The sequence below is a fragment of the Lathyrus oleraceus genome, chromosome 5 (genome assembly GCF_024323335.1).
Source record: "Lathyrus oleraceus cultivar Zhongwan6 chromosome 5, CAAS_Psat_ZW6_1.0, whole genome shotgun sequence".
Classification (NCBI taxonomy): Eukaryota; Viridiplantae; Streptophyta; class Magnoliopsida; order Fabales; family Fabaceae; genus Lathyrus; species Lathyrus oleraceus.
In genome coordinates, this window is record NC_066583.1 from 71,569,581 (window position 1) to 71,587,202 (window position 17,622).

Consider the following 17,622-nt stretch of genomic DNA (forward strand, 5'->3'; position numbering starts at 1 on the left):
CCTTACGAATGGGCATGATCAGTGATAGAATTGTTACCTCTTGTGGCGATTCAAACCTTTGGTGCAGATCTCTTGTAACGATCAAAACCTTGGATACAGATCCACGGGGCGATCACGAACGTTGAACGATGACAACGTCTCTACTCAGTCCACACGAACGGATTCCTTCAATCGCAGTGCTAGCTGTTATGAATGAAGGCTTTGAGTGAGAAAAAGAGAGATACGAAATTCCAACTCTTCAGTTGTGTTGTATTCCCATACAATGCTTCTGCACAAGAGTTCTATTTATAGAACCACTTGTGTGGGCTTCAAGCCAAAAAGCCCATTTAAGTGCATTTTGCCCATATCTCATAATATGCCAAAATCACTTAAGTATTTGATACCTTACCATATTTCGTATTCTACTTAAGGGCACCATACATTACGGTATTCCTTAATTACTCTATCTCTCATCAATCCGTCCTTTGTGTGTGACCCTGTAGGTTTTCGCGATGTTGGCAATTATATTAAATCACGTATTTAACATAATAAACAGTGAGCGGTATCTAGCAACACAATATTGCTACCCAAGACACGAAAATGTCATGTGATCTGACAAAACCTCCTGTGATAATAATTATGTGTATAATTACCCCTTTGCCCTTATGTCTATATTGAACACAAGGTATAGACCGTGTCACCCTTGTCCATTTCAATATTGGGCCCATAGACATTTATCCTGTTACGCAGGATGAGCAAATTCCATCTAGGACACTCATGTCCCTCAGCATGCTTTGTGGAGTACCCATCAACTGTCTTTATGGTTATCCAGTTACGGACAACGTTGGATCAGCAATAAAGCACTCGACTCTACATCTAGGATCCATAGTGGTTTTAGGTCGAAGAGTGGTATACACTATTATCACCATGAGAATAACTTATGACACTTTGCATAACTTTCTATATAGTATTCTCATAGCGGGTCAATCCGGTATAAATATTACTCCTAATATTCATACCTATGTTTAAGACTTGATAACTCTTTATCCATGATCCATGAGTTGTGATCATCAGTCTACAAACATAATAGTCTTAATGCTTTAATGTTATCCCACTTCACACTAAAGCTCGACTACAGATACTTTAAGAATAGTGTCCTTATGTTTAATGTGCTCTCATGATTAAGTCACACTTAATACAATAAACCGACTATCTATTCCAGGGATTTTATTAATCAACCATAATAAAAAAAATGCCTTTTATTATTAATAAATAATTCGATACAAGTACCAAAAGTATTGGCCTCTAGGGCTTACACCAACAGGTCGTCAGGATGGATTGGAATTTGAAAGAATCCTGAATAACCGTCTAGATAGCAGAAGTGAGAATGCTTAGCCAATCGTTCAAGCATTTGGTCAATGAAGGGTAGAGGAAAATGATCTTTCCGAGTGGCTTTGTTTAGTTTTCAATAATCGACGCACATTCTACTTCCGGTCATAACTCTTTGTTCTATAGATTCGCCCTTATCATTCTTAACAACTGTAACACCCCCTTTCTTGGGTACTACATGAACGGGGCTAACCCATTGACTTTCGTAGATCGGGTATATGATTCCAGCATCTAGTAGTTTCTTTACTTCATCCTTGACTACCGTACTTAGGATTGGGTTGATCCTTCTCTGGTGTTCTCTAGAGGTTTTACAATCTTCCTCCAGCATAATGTGATGCATACAGATAGAAGGACTTATTCCTTTTAGGTCGACGATGTTGTATCCTAACGCAGTTGGATATTTTCTTAAGACATCTAATAACTTTTCAGTTTCCATCTGTCCCAAGTCAGCGTTAACTATTACTGGTCTTTTTAGTTCAGTGTCTAGGAATTCGTATCTTAGGTTCTTTGGTAATGCTTTTAATTCCAAGTCAGGTTTCTTTGGGCATGGCATGTGGTTGGGTGTTAGTGCTAAGCATTCGCTTAGACTTTCGTTTCGGTATGGTTCATGCCAATTATCGTCTTCAAAGATTGGAGGGATTTGGATTTTCATTATATCAGAGTATGTGGTTTCTTGCATCTCCATCTCTCTTACGCACTCGTCTATGACATCAAGTAGATAACAGGTATCGTCTATGGCTGGCGCTTGTAAGAATTGTGTTAAGATGAGTTCAACCTTTTCCTCTCCAACTTCGAATGTCAGCTTACCTCTCTTTACGTCTATTATAGCTCCTGCGGTAGCCAAGAATGGCCTTCCTAATATAATAGGTGTACTGGCATCTTCTTTGATGTCCATGATTGTGAAGTCTATAGGGATGTAAAATTGTCCTACACGTACGGGGACATTCTCTAGTATACCGACAGGATATTTGATTGAGCGGTCAGCTAATTGAACAAACATCTTGGTTGGTCTTAATTCTCCCATACCGAGCCTTTTATAGATGGTTAATGGCATTACACTAATGATGGCTCCTAGATCGCATAGAGCTTTGTCTATGACGAATTTTCCAATGACGCAGGGTATGGAAAACCTACCAGGGTCTTTTAGTTTGAGAGGCATGTTATTTTGGATTATTGCGCTACACTCTGCAGTAAGTGTAACTGTTTCGTTATCCTCAATCTTTTTCTTATTGGATAAGATCTCCTTAATAAATTTGGCATATGAGGGCATTTGTGTGATGGCTTCTGTAAAGGGAATTGTAATGTTTAGTTGTTTCAGAAGTTCAACAAATTTCCTAAATTGACTCGCACATAAGGGAATTGTAATGTTTGTGTGAATGGGTGGTTTATAAGGAGGTGGAGGCACATAAGGTTTTTCTTTCTCTTCGGCCTCTCGGGTATTATCTTCTATTTCCTTTGGTTCACTTACCTGCTCAGTTGTGGTTTTGTCTGGTTTTTGGTACATGGCAGGGTTTTGGAGTCTTGGATCTACGGGTCCGTCTATTTTTTTTCCACTCCTCAGTATAACGGCATTTGCATGTCCTTTTGGATTAGGTTACGGTTGTCCAGTAAATGTTCCAGCTGGAGCGGCTGTAAATGATTGATGTTGAGCCACTTGTGAAATCTGTGTTTCAAGCATTTTATTGTGGGTGGCTAAGGTGTCTACTTTGCTCGCTAGTTGTTTAAGTTGCTCGCTAGTATGTATGTTTTGGTTCAAGAAGTCTTTGTTTGTCTGAGCTTGGGTAGCTATGAAGCTTTCCATCATTAATTCGAGATTTGACTTCCTAGGCATGTTAGGAGCATTATTAGCTAGCTTTTGATATCCAGGCGGAGTAGCTGGTGCTTGGCCAGATGCATACAGGGCGTTGTTATTCTTATACGAAAAATTAGGATGGTTTTTCCAGCCTGGGTTATAGGTATTCGAATAAGGATTTCCTTGTGCGTAATTTACTTGATCGGTTGGGACTCCTGCTAATATCTGACATTCTTGTGCAGTGTGTCCAGGGTTTCCACATAACTCACAGTTTGGAGTTACAGCAGCCACGGTGGTTGTGGGTGGTATGGTCAAGTTATCTAACTTTTGAACAAGGGCATCTACCTTGGCATGGACATGGTAAAGGCTACTGATTTCGTACATTCCACTCTTTGTTTAGGACTTTTCTAATAGAGTTCTTTCACCTCCCCATTGGCAATGGCTTTAGGCCATGTTTTCAATGAGTTGATAGGCTTCGTTGTATGGCTTGTCCATAAGTGCACCGCCCGCGGCAGCGTCTACTGTCAGTCTTGTGTTATACAGAAGCCCATTTTAAAATGTGTGAATGATCACCCAATCTTCGAGACCGTGATGTAGACATATCCTCATCATGTCCTTGTATCTCTCCCACGCTTCATAGAGAGATTCTACATATTTTTGTCGAAATCCATTGATTTAAGCTCTCAGCATAGCAGTTTTGCTCGGCGGAAAATATCGGGATAAGAAAATGTTCTTCAGTTCTTCCCATGTTGTAAATGAGTTGGATGGCAAGGATTGCAAGCAAGCCCAAACTCTGTCTCTTAGTGAGAAAGGAAAGAGGCGCAATCTTATCGCATCTTCAGATACACCATTCGCCTTTACAGTGTCTGCATACTGCACAAACTTGGTCAGGTGTTCATTAGGGTCGTCCGTAGGATTTCCAGCAAATTGATGTTGTTGGACGGCTGATAATAACGAGGGTTTCAGCTCGAAATCGTTTCGATTAATAACGGGGGCAGCAATGCTGTTGTGAGGTTCTTGTTCGGACGGGGTAGCGTAGAATTTAAGAGGACGATTTTGTGGTCCTTCTTCAGCCATGGTTGGTTTTTCTTCTGGTTTAGTAGGAAAGAAGATATCGGGAATATCGTACTTTTGTTGGTACTCTAGTATTCGGCGTCTTATATATAAGAAACACTCTAGTTATGGGATCGGTGGTGCTAAGTTATCACCTTGTGAGCGAGTACTTGGCATACAATCGGGGGAAATAAGGGAAATAAGATTAGTTTTTGTTTTTATCTTAGTCTATACCGTGCAACAAAAGAATCGCACTATTCGACTAAATCAGGAACTCGACAACGGCGCCAAAAACTTGATACGTGTCGTGACTATATATAGAATATAGTCTATCGGGTACTTGACTGCAAGTGCACAGTCCAGTCGTTTTAGTTTTAAAAGTTATCGAACCCACAGGGACCGATGGTCAAACTAGTGCTACTAACGTCACTATGTTTAGCTAAGGGAATGATTTATAGAAGTTTGGGTGCAGAGAATTAAATCTAAGAGAAATTTAGTTTTAAGAAAGTATTAATAGGAGGAATCAGTATGCAACACATTAATCTTCAGGGATTCGATAATTCACCGGTGTATAGTTCAAATACCAAATATCTTTCAGTAGAAAATACTTATTTAAAAAGCTTTATCTCACACTCTCGTGATTGTTGATTCAACATATAGTTTTAAGTCAGAATGTACGCTCTCGCTCTCCCATTTGAAGTTAAAAATACTTTTTGAAAATAAATAACTTCTAATTGCTTTTAAAGTGCTCTCGCTGTTTTTAAAATCAATGCCTAGTTTTTACTATCCAACTCGAGCCTCACGCTCTCGCGATTGTTGGTTCTCACCTTAGTTAATTTCCCACTCTCTTGGCAAAATCGTATTAAATAGCTTCTCACTTTTGTGACAAAGTTAATTAAATTCAAATTAAAAACCTCAGCCGAAAAGATTGTTTGAGAAAAGGAGTTTTCACTGGTTATTATTAAATCCCATCTAATTAAATTGTTACATACCGATACCGGTAGTTTAGCCAGACATGTTAAATAGCGCAAACACAGACAAGCATAAATCGATTAACAGTGCAGCAAACATAATTATAATAATAACAGGGGAATAATAATAATAATTGAATAAAAACCTAGCAATTGGATTAACAGAGTGTATCGAATCTTGGAGTACTTGAGCAGTCCTCCACAGGTCGGTAGAATTCTGCTTCTTCGATATACTTACTTACTAAATTAAATAAAGTGTAGTAGTTCCCCGGTGTTGGAAACTACTACTTTGGCTAACTGAAAAACGGAAAGGAAAGGGGAAAACGGGAATTCTAAATGGAATGGTAACTGAATTACGGTAAGGAAAAGAAAGTTGCTGAAGGAAAATAATACTAAAAAGCTAGAATGCTGTAGAAAAAGTAAATTGTAGAGAGAGTGTAGGCGTCCTCTTTTTTCCAACTTCTGTCCTTTTTATATCCCTTGGGAGGTCTTGGCAGTTGAGATAATTAAGGGTGACTGGTTGAGTGAGGAATCCACGGGGAAGTGGTTCTGTTGGAGAAAATTTAGGCACGTTTTGATTTCTTCTGCTGACTGCTTCAAGCGCAAATTTTGGCCGTGTGACGCTAGTCATGGGCTTGTGACGTTCGTCACAGGCTGGGCGTGACGGTCGTCATGCTCCTTGTGACGGTCGTCACATCAACATTTTCTATATTCTTCTATTTTCTGTTGCTTTCTGTTGCTTTCTCATCTCTTTCTTCTTCTTTTTCTTCCTTTTCTACATTTTGCCCCTTTATGGTTGGAGATTGAAATACCTGCAAAAATAACTCGAATACTTGCGAAATAATCGGAATGTAAACTAAAGTGGTATGATCTTTGGGTGTAAATCAAGGCAAATATATGATGTATTTTCGCGTTATCAGTCCTTCTTGTTGAGATGTTGTGCCAGGTGTCCGTTCGTGATTCTCAAACTTGTTGTGTTAGATATGTCTGTTTGTCAGCATTAATCATACACAAATCATGCATATACATACATAATCATAGCATTCAGATATTCATGATTGCATTTCTTTGCCATATATCTTTGCTTGTTATCTCCTGCTATTGGTGAAATATTCTTCCCCAAGCAGATGTTTGTGTCTGATCTCTCCATATAGAGTCGGCCCCATAGGCAGAAAGTGTCTATCTTTCCTTCTTTATTCCCCACCGAGTTATGTCCTCGTGGATGATTATTGCTTCAGTTTCCTCCCCAAATGTGTATTGGGATGGGAATTACTCCCCTGAGTTATATCCTCATTGGGTTGAGTCTTGTTTGATCGTGTCTTTCTAGTTTGTTCCTGGATTGACTTTCCTCTCTTGTTATTCCCCTGCAGTTCCCTGTGGTTTAGTTGTTCAATTGCTCAGTAACCAGTAATTGTCCATCTTTTCCCCAGCGAATCTCGTGGCCTTCTACCCAGAACCGGTAGTTGTAAGTTCTGTGGTTTTCTACCCAGTAACCGGTAGATATAATCCCCTCTTTGTTGGTTATCTTTACCCATTAACCGGTATTGATATTCCTTCGTTTTTGGATATACCACCTAGTAACCGGTGATATATCTCTTGGATAATTGCTTTGTCAGGAAATTTATCCCTTGCGAGTCATCTTTCATTTACCCTTGTTTGGTAATGATTGTTTCTCCTTATGATTGGTCATCATTTTATACCCAGTAACCGGTATCCCGATGTCCTTTCTTTGCGGTCGATTTATCCTTCAGTAACCCAGTAACCGGTTGTGGATAATCTTCCATGCGAGTATGTTATCTATGTTATGACGGTAATAGATAATATATCTCATGCGCTCTTCAGTTGAAGTCTTTTTCTTCCTCAGTCGAGTAAGATTCGTATTTCCTTGCGGAATCGAATATCCATCATGTAAGTCGAGTTTGCTTTTTCATCCCTTCTTTCGGATGATGAGTGTCTTGGACTTATTCCCAATTCACGCCTGGTTGGTCACCTATTATATGCCTAGTAACCGATATCCCTGGTGTCCCTTCCTTCTGCTCCCTATTATGACTTTTCGTCCCCTGTGGAGTCAGATTTTCCTGAGTTGAGATGTGCCTTTTGGATCCTCCTCAGATGTTTCGGACGATTGATATCTTTCACCCTTATACCGGTCTTAGATATTCCTTCTCCTTGAGCGTGTTGTTCTCTCACCCAGTAACCGGTGTTTTGATAACATGTCTCTCTTTGAGTTTATTACCCAGTAACCGGTAATATTTCGTTGTTTCTTTCTCAGCTAAGTCCTTTGTGGACATCCCCGTCTGAGTCCGAATTTTTATCCGATGTGTCCTTTATGGATAATTTTGCTGTATTGGCATATTCCCCAATACATGCATTTTGCGTCAGCTCGAGTCTTTCCATCGATTTTTTTTCGTGGAATTCCTTTGTGTCTCTCAGCAAGTTTTCAAGTCGTGACCTGCTCACGCAGTTTTACCTTATTTCACCCTAGAGTCTCTGTCTTCCTAGAGAGTGTGTTACTCCTATGGATTTTCAGTTTCTCCCGATTTCTTTTCCTTTGTGGCAATTATCACCATGAAGATTTTATTTTTGCATACATACATTCACATCATGAGGTCTCTTAGGGACCAAAATTCGTCTCTTTGTTATTATTTAAGCCCATTTTATCTCGTCAAGACGAAGATTTTAACCTTCATATCTCCGGCTAGAATGACCTTAAATAGGGGCGTCTGTAAGACCCTAATTTTGACCCTAAGATCCCTCATGGCATCATGCTATTGCACAAGTGCATTGCCTCAAGGATCATAGCATGTTTGGCTCTTTAACCCTAGGGTTGGGACTTGTTTGAGTGTCTTGAAACCATCAAGCATGCTTGTATTATATATTATTGCTTTTTTTATTTGATTACTAACCAAAAGCACAAAAATATGTCACTAACTCTTTTGTTTTGAAGCTCAAGTGATCATGTGCTCCAATGCTCATAGGGGGCTCTTAAGCCCAATGAAATGGCCAGATGAAGGTGAGAAGACGCATGACAATGGTCTACAAAGGTCCTAATCATCATATATGTCTCCCAAGTATCTCAATTTTCCAATTTGATCAAGATAACCCAAAGGGCTTGAGGAGTGTTTCCCAAGGAAATCCTAATTTCAACTATGCTTTGACTGTGCCTTGCTCATGAAGAAACCTCAACCTATGATCAAATTTAATCAAGGGAAGTTATTTAATTCATTATTTTATGCACATATGAGCCTATTTGAGGATCCACAATCATTTATTCATCAAGATTGGAAGTTTGGCCTTAAGAAGTTGACTAGTCAAGTCATCTGACTAAGCTGAGCACCAATGAGATATAACTTTTGATGTGTTTGTCAAATGAATATGAACACAAGAGAAATAATGTTCTTAAGAACCATATTAACAAATTTCATGTTCATAAAAAATCCATTTGAAACTTGGAAGGTCATCATTCATTTCAAAACATTATAGGTCATTTTGACTGAAACCCTAATTATGGGTCAACTTACCAAGGGAATAACTTCCTTAATTTTTATGATTTTGGGGTGAGACTAAATGCATTGGAAATCTTGAGATGTCTACTTCAAATGTTATGTTGGACAAAATTTCATAATCCTAAAATAAATACATGTGATAATACAAAACATTATAGGTCATATTGGATCTAATTCATTGAATTTGAAAAAAGTACTCAACTTCAAATGCCCATAACTTTGTCATAGAAAATCAAAATAATGCAACATTTGATTCTAAATTAATCATCTTGAAAATATCTACAACTTTGATGTTGGAGGTTTTTCCATTTTAAGCTTTCATCATGAAAACATAGGGGTTTGATTGGGCTTACTTTTGGTGAATTTTTTTCAAATGTGACTTAAACATGTTTTGTGCTTGAATTTTCACAGCCAGTTTGCATCAATTTCCAAATGCCAAATGAATTTTTTCCCAACATGACTTTTGTTCCTTATTTCAAGGGCTTTCCAACCATTACTCAAAATGCTCTTTTGGACTTACCATTTGGGAGTTTCGAAGACCTTTCCATTCATGTGCATTTTGGTATTTCATGTTATAACTTGGTATGTAAGCTGATTCCACTTCATGTACACGTCCAAATCCATTCCATATGAACTCAGCAAGAAGTTTCACTCATCATTGAGCCTCACACGCGCCTGTACAGGCCCATGCATCCAATTTCAGTTTGCCATGCAGACATGAGAAATGTGATCATTTGAGACTTTCGGCTATAAATAAAGCTTCCCTCTTATTCATTCATCAACCTTTTGGAGATCTGAATTGCTGCAACATTGAAACCATAGCCATACCAAAGGAATTTTCCAGAAATTTTTCTCACTTTCGAGCTTGAAATTCAGCATCATTAGCTGATCTTCAAAGCTTAATTCCTTAGCCTTTCACTTCCACTGCATCCCTAGAGAAAAGAGGAGTCAAGATCTTGAAGAAATCGTGGCCTGAAGTGATCCAATTCAGAGGTATACATTCAAACTTTTTGGATCTAGAACTCTCAATTCAATGTAGTATCCTTGTGTTTGTGTGATTTTCTGAACTCCTCACACTTGAGGCAAACCAATGGTGGTTTCAATTTTCCATTTTGTGCACTTTCAGTTTGAACACCATGATCTTCCACTTCACATTTCTCTCAATATAGGAAGAGTGAGGAAGATCCATGGATACAGTGGTGATCTCCATCACACAAGCTTCATTTCCATGGCTTTGTTTTTAATTTTTATTAAATTTAATTTTCCTGCAACTGGTGGCCGGAGATTGTTGTTCCACCGGAGAAGATGGTGGTTTCCACCACCATCCCCATGTGTGCACCTTCACAGCCCTTGGATTTGGTTCTCACGTTCTAATCGTGTGCATCCATTGTGTATACTTCATTTAATCCCATATGCAGCGCGTTTGACTTGGTCACACCATGCGCCCTCAGATCTGGACAGTCCATTGATGCCACGTCAATCAATGAGGTGCATCACGCGGCTGTGGTGTTTTCCATTTAATTCATTTTCTTTTATTTTCAGTTAATTCATTTGATTTTCAAAAATTCATAAAAAAATTATTTGAAGTCATAAAAATATGAGACCAACTCCAAAAATTTTCTTGAAAAAATCTAGTTTCATATTTTGATTTTTAATTATTTTTGTGATTTCATTTAATATTTTTTGTGAATTATTTGGTTTTTAATAGTTTTAATTCATTTTAAAATACTTTCTAACTTTTAAAAAATCCAAAAAATATTTTCCTAGCATTTATGGATCATGATAAATCAATGAAAAATAGTCTCATCAATTTCTTATTTGATTTGAGATTTATTTGAGATTTCAATCCATTTTGAGTTATTTTTAATTGTTTTCAATTGTTTTTAAATATTTTCTGGTTTCAAAAATTTGTGAAAAAATTAGTCAAAGCTTGTTTGACTATGTTGAACCTATGAGAATTTAATTGGACTTCTTAAAGTTGATTTGAATTGAATTTGAGGTTTGACCTTATTTGATTATTTTTTATTTGCATTTTATTTGAATTCAAAAATACCAAAAAAATTATTGTTGACTTGTTGACTTGTAATCCTCATTTCTTTTCTGATTGGGGTTGATTGATGTTGGTTTGATCCATATTTGATAAATTGGATTTGATTAATGTATTCTTTCCCCCTCCCTTTCATCTTCATCCCTTTCTTTCCATCAATGGCCAATGAGTTAATGTCTTATGGTTGGTCTTGACAAATGAGAGGTTTAACCTTCTTTGATCCAAACCAAATTCAACTTGATCCACTACGCCAAAAACTGGAATAGACAGCGCCCCTTAGAGGGCGCTTTATTACAAAAGCGCACTCTAAAGTGAAGAGAAAAAATAAGGAGCATACTATTGGAATAGACAGCGCACTTTAGAGGGCGCTTTTGTAACAAAGCGCACTCTAAAGTGAAGCGAAAAAATAATGAGGAAATGGAGGGACACCAATAGAGGACGCTTTATTGAAAGCGCCCTCTAAGGGTAACCTTAGAGGGCGCTTTTAAAAAAGCGCTCTCTATGTCCATGTACATTTCCAGTTTATAAGGCGCTTTTGGAAAGCCTTAGAGAGCGCTTTTAGAAGCGCCCTCTTAGGCCCCCTTTAGAGGGCGCTTTTGTAACAAAGCGCCCTCTAAAGTGAAGCCAAAAAAAAAATAATGAGGAAATGGAGGGACAACAATAGAGGGCGCTTTAGTGAAAGCGCCCTCTAAGGTTACCCTTAGAGGGCGCTTTTAAAAAAGCGCTCTCTAAGTCCATGTACATTTCCAGTTTATAAGGCGCTTTTGGAAAGCCTTAGAGAGCGCTTTCAGAAGCGCCCTCTTAGGCCCCCTTTAGAGGGCGCTTTTGTAAAAAAAGCGCCCTCTAAGGTCCCCTTTAGTAAACATTAAAATTATAACATATACTGCATGTCTCTTTATTTTCCCTCTCTATAAGCTATTTCGTTTACGTAACTGGGTTTTCTCTCTACTGCGATTACTCTCTACTGCGATTACTCTCGTCCTCCGTTCGTTCTCCCTCCCTCACCGTCATCGTCGCCGTCGCCTTTTTCTGCTGCTGCGTTCACGTTCACTGAGTTATCTGCGTCCACCGTCACTGTTCACTTTCTTCTCCATCGTTACCGTCACCTTGAAGGTATTTCTCTTCTCCATCGTTACCGTTCACTTTCTTCATGTGTTTGATTAGGGCATTTTCTAAACTTAGTTTTACATTTTGTGCATTATGTTGATTAATGTTGTTTAGGGAAAACTGAGTTTTTTATTTCTGATTGAAAACTGATATCATTTGAAGTGTGTTTGAGCTTGTGCTTGGAAGTTTGATGATTATGGATGCAAGTTTGTTCATGTTCCAAACACCATAAGTTTGCATTGGTCTTTTGCATGCAGTAGGTGTGTGTGAGTTTGTATTCAATAATGATAAAAAAAAAAGAGTTTAGATTGTTGTAACATGAGAGAAATGGAAGGTATATGAATGTGTTCACGTATTGAATCATTGTCTTACTTGGGTCTTATTGAATCATTTCTATATTACAGATAAAATGGCTAACCAAGACGATACCCATGACGCGAATGGATCACGTAACAATGTTGAAAAAGAAATCAAACGAGGATTGACTGTTATGAAGTCAATCATTCGTGCAAGAGACAAGGGTGTAAAATTTGAAGTACATTGGAGTGCTGAAGACCAACTAATTGAGCCTAACGGTTCAATGTTGGCAAGTTACATTGGTTTCCTTGTTCGACAACATATTCCGATTACATGTGATAATTGGAGAAGTCCGGACTTGAAGGTTGGCAAAGAAAAAATATGGTCCGAGATACAGGTACTTACCATATATTGTTATATGTTTTTTTTGTTGACTATTTGTTGACCATATATTGTTATAATATTACTTTATAATAACACACTCCATGTGTATGTTTTTTAGAGATCCTTTCACATCGATGAAAGCCGGCAAAAATATTGTATTCAATTGGCCGGAAAAAGACTCCGAGGATTTCGATCCTTTTTGTCCAACAAATTTCTCAAGGATGAGGAAGGAAAATTTATTGAAGCAGAACGGCCAATGAAGTATGCCGAGATTATTTCAGCCGATGAATGGGATAACTTTGTCGCCAAACGAAGAAACAAAAAATTCCATGTAATGTCTATTAATTATGGTATTATACAATTGTTATGTTACTTGGTTCTAATATGCCTTAAACTTTTTTATCCAGGAAGTAAGCGACAAAAATCGGAAAAGGGCATCAAAACCCGCGTATCCGTACAAAAAAGGGCGTACGGGATATGCACGGTTACAACAAAGAATTGTGAGTATATTCAAATGCTATGAGCTTATACATTGTCACAATATGTTATAATTGATGATCTTATAATCTAATTCAATGTGTAGCTAGCCGAGGAGAAAAGTGACGCAACATCTCTTCCGGAGCACGTATTATGGAAGGCTGCTCGGGTTGGGAAGGATGGGGCTGTCGTTGAAGCGGTCCAAAATGTTTATGACGAATGTGTAAGTATATGTAACATTATTTCTTTAATTATATCGAAAATTTTGTTAGACATATAATTCATTTTTAATCTCCTCTAATAATATTTCAGGAGACATTATCCCAAACCTTACCTTCAACCGAGGTCCATGATTGCAGGAGCGTACTTAGTCGAGTACTAAATGTTCCTGAGTATTCCGGTCGTGTGAGGGGTAAGGGTTTTGGTGTGACTCCGTCGTCATTTTATAAAAAACCAAAAACAAAAAATCCTACCAACAAAGAGGTGATGGAGACCTTGGCGGAGTTAAGGGCACAAGTACTCCAACTGCAAAACGAGAATGCAAGGTATAGAGAGGAAAGGTGCGCCTCCGAGGCAAAAGATACTAGTGACCGAGCTAGTATCAATTGTCAACCGAAATTTCCCGAGGTAATTATATATGTTATTATGAAATTAAAATAGCACTTTTTTACTTGACACATATACACGTTAACAATAACATTTATTATTGGTTTAGGGCATTTCACCTTGTCAGCTGTATCTATCGTCACCAACTTATCGCATGGTTGGCAAGGGAAAAGTGCACAACACTTCGGGTGAATTACTTCACCATAATCCCCTCCCGGTGGGATATATGAAAGTTTCGGTTGACCTTGTATTAGATACCGACGCGCTTCTACCATTACCTGACGTTGTTTCAGAGACAACGTTGATGCGAGAAGTAGTCGGATCCTTTGTTGGATGGCCGTCAGATCTAATTTTCCCAGATGTCGAGGTATATATGTTCTAAATGATTATGAATCTTTAGTATTCACATTTCAATTCAGCTACAATTATGATATTTAATCAATCCTTATTACATGGTAATGTTAGACTCCTACAAGACCCACGCATAAAGCTGGTAAAGGGATTTCAAGACGCATCGAGTCGGTTGCATCTCAAAAAGTGGTACAAATATATATACCTATTGAATTATATACGCAACGATTCTGTTGCATCATAAAAAGTCATGATTTAATTTATATGAATTTTTAGGTTCCCGGTCGAAAGTTGAAAAAAGCTGGTAACGATATTCCTCCAACGACGTCCGGGACAAAATCTCAAATTATGATGCGTCTTGAGAAAATGGTGGAAGAGTCCGATATTATACACGGCGCCATCCGTAGTGTAGATTTTGATGAAGGTGTTTTCGGATTTGCTCATTCCGAAATATTTGCAAAGGAGGACGTGCAACAACTTTTTGAACACGAAGAATTGGGCATCGCTGTCATTCATACATACATATGGTACTCTGATCAATCTATTATTTACTTAGTTGAACAATTTATTTACACATTTCAATGAGTAGTCTAATGTTTATTATGTTTCTATTTAAGGTATATGTATGTAACATTGATGCGGGGAACTGAATTGTGTAACCGATTCAATTTTATTGCTGCTTCCCGTATCAACACAACGCTTATAACGAAAAATCCAACATCTGTAAAGAATGAACTAGTCGATAGATTCATGGCGGCCGGCGATAATACTACACCCAGTTTGTATTTTTTACCGTTTAATTCTGGCAACGGGTTAGATTTTCTTTCTAATAATTTCATTCTAATCTATGTATATCTTTTACGTAGAAAATTTTCATGCATCTAAATTTTTGTTTTATTTTATAGTGGTCACTGGGTGTTGGTTGCTATGGATCTTTCGAGACTAATTGTATATTATCTCGATTCATTATCGGGTGATTGGAGTAAATATCCGAGTATGAAGAAGACGGTTGACGCGTAAGTGAAATTCCCCTAAATATTCGTGTGTATTTGTATATTTAATTATGTCTGTCAGATTGATCTCAATATACGTTTTTATTTTGTTAGGGCAATACTAAAATTTAGATCGAAAAAGAATTACCGCAATAGGAAGGACATTACCTGGGTCAGAGTTCAGGTATATATTAAGTATCTTATTTTTGCTTATAATAGTGTTTGTTTTTTTGCTTATAATAGTGTTTGTAAGAAATTAACTATATATATATTGTTTGTTTTTCTGTGTAGTGTCCTCAGCAAAATAATTCGGTCGATTGCGGATTTTTTGTATTGAGATTTATGAGAGATATCATTGCGTTGAATCGTATAGACATCCCAAAAATGGTATGGAATAATAACTTAGGGTTTATTTTAATATTATCGGATATTTCATCTAATTTGTTACTAAATCATGAATATGTTTTATTCTCTTAATTGTAGTACTTTGAGGAATACAAATCTTACTCAAGAGCTCATTTGGATGAAATGAAGGATGAATTGTGTCAATTCATTGTTGATCAAAGAATCATATAGCTAGGTTGTATATTGTTGTACATATATGTATGGAATGTTGTTGTTGTATGTTGTTGTTGTATATATGTTGTATATTGCTGTTGTACTTTTACTAAATTATGAATATGTTGTTGTATATTGTTGATCAAAGAATCATATATTAATGTTGTATATATGGAGGATTAATGTTGTATATAAATGGATTCATGTTGTATATATCAATGGATTAATGGTGTATAACATTGGATTAAAGGATGAAATCAATATGAATTTTACACTTTTGCAGCATGCGAATAGGTTACCAATTAAATATCCACTGTTTTTCAAACAAATTTTTTTAAAATAACTAACACTTTAGAGGGCACTTTCTGTAGGAAGCGCCCTCTAAACACTTTACATTGACAACTTTAGAGGGCGCTTTCTGTAGGAAGCGCCCTCTAAACACTTTACATTGACAACTTTAGAGGGCGCTTTTTCCTGAAAGCGCCCTCTAAACACTTTACATTGACAACTTTAGAGGGCGCTTTTTCCAGAAAGCGCCCTCTAAGGTGTCCCTTTATGGACCACTCCAGAGGGCGCTTTTTTCTGAAAGCGCACTATAATGTGGCCCTTAAAGGGCCACTTTAGACAGCGCTTTCTCTAGGAAAACAAAGCGCTGTCTTTACCTATGCCAGCGCCACTTTAGAGGACGCTTAAAAGCGCTGTTATAGGCCAAAATAAGCGCCCTCTTTTCCCTTATTTGGCGTAGTGATCCATGATCAAGTGAGTTGTTTTGTGTCCAAGATAGGTTGCTTCTTGGTCAAGCAAATAACCTAAAGTCCATACAATGCCCTTCCCCTTTTGTTTTGGCATGACAAGTTTATGGAGCTTGGCTTACTAGTCATGATCTCTAACTTGTGTTCTTTGCCTATATTTTTATTGACCGGCCTCAGATAGGTGTGACTACTACATTAGTCCACTTACGATTGCTTAACATAGCGCTACATTGTCTTATGACAAGCTAACATAACTTTACTAGCTACTAATCTTAATTTGAGCTTTTAATTTCTTCCCATTTACTTTTAATGCCATTTATTTCTTGCTCATTATTCATATTGCTTTTCACTTTGCTCACTTAAGCACATATTTTATGTTTATGTCATTTTCCTTTTGCTCATTGGAGCCCATTATTGTATATAAATATATTGCTATCTTGTGTTTGCTTTGTGTTTGTTTTGTGTGAAATCCAAAAAGGAGAAAGGACTTAGAATTAGAACTTACCTATGCTTAAAGCAGTTTAAGAGCAACTAGGCCTCCTGCCTTTAGAATGCAAAAACTTGTTGAAGAGCAACTAGACCTCATGTCTTTAGAATGCTAAATTTCAAAGTTGACTTCAAAGGACTTCTCATCCAAACTTATTCTTTGTCCATTCCCCTTATTGTGTTGTGAACTTTTTAATGTTTGTTTTTGTGTGATAGGGATCCCACTTTGAGATTGTGAAAAGAGGACCATTGTCATGAGTAGCCACGTTAAAAGACAAGCCAAATGGAGATTGTAACAACCCAATTTTAGTAATTATTTCTTATATTATTATTACTATATTTTATTTTATTTATTTGGAGTGTTAATTAATTAATTGGTTGTTAGGTAGTAATAATTGATTATATTAATTAATTTGGTGTGTTAATTAATTATTTAGTTGATATGAGATATAATGAATAATTGAATTAATTAACTTGGTGCGCATATTGTGTTAGTTTAATTTAATTGAACTAATTAGAGATATTTAAATATTAGGTCTTATTGGGCCTATTAATTAAATTAGAGGTATCATTCCTTAAGCCCAAATGTAATACTAGTATATAAGAGGTGAGGAGAGTGAGAATTAGGATTCATTTGATCATTTGACAACAATAGAGAAAGAGAAGAGGAAAAGTAAGGAGAAGGGGGGAAGAACAAGAGAGAAGCTAGGGTTTCCAGAAAATCGAAGAGGTAAGGGGGAGAATCCTTATTATTATGGGTTAGTATGATTGGGTCAATGGGTAGAAGTATGTTTAGGTTAAAATCCCTAATTTTGTATGGTTGTTTGAAATTGTTAGGTTTTGATGAGTATCCTTGATTTGTGGTAATTTGATTG

General features: G+C 37.2%; 1 non-coding gene across 1 annotated transcript; it reads left to right on the top strand.

Annotated features, from left to right (window-relative positions):
* The first annotated feature begins 3,743 nt into the window (after positions 1 to 3,743).
* On the top strand, positions 3,744 to 3,850 carry LOC127090159 (small nucleolar RNA R71). Its single transcript, XR_007791688.1, has one exon. It is a non-coding gene; the product is annotated as a small nucleolar RNA R71 (small nucleolar RNA).
* The last annotated feature ends 13,772 nt before the right edge of the window (positions 3,851 to 17,622 follow it).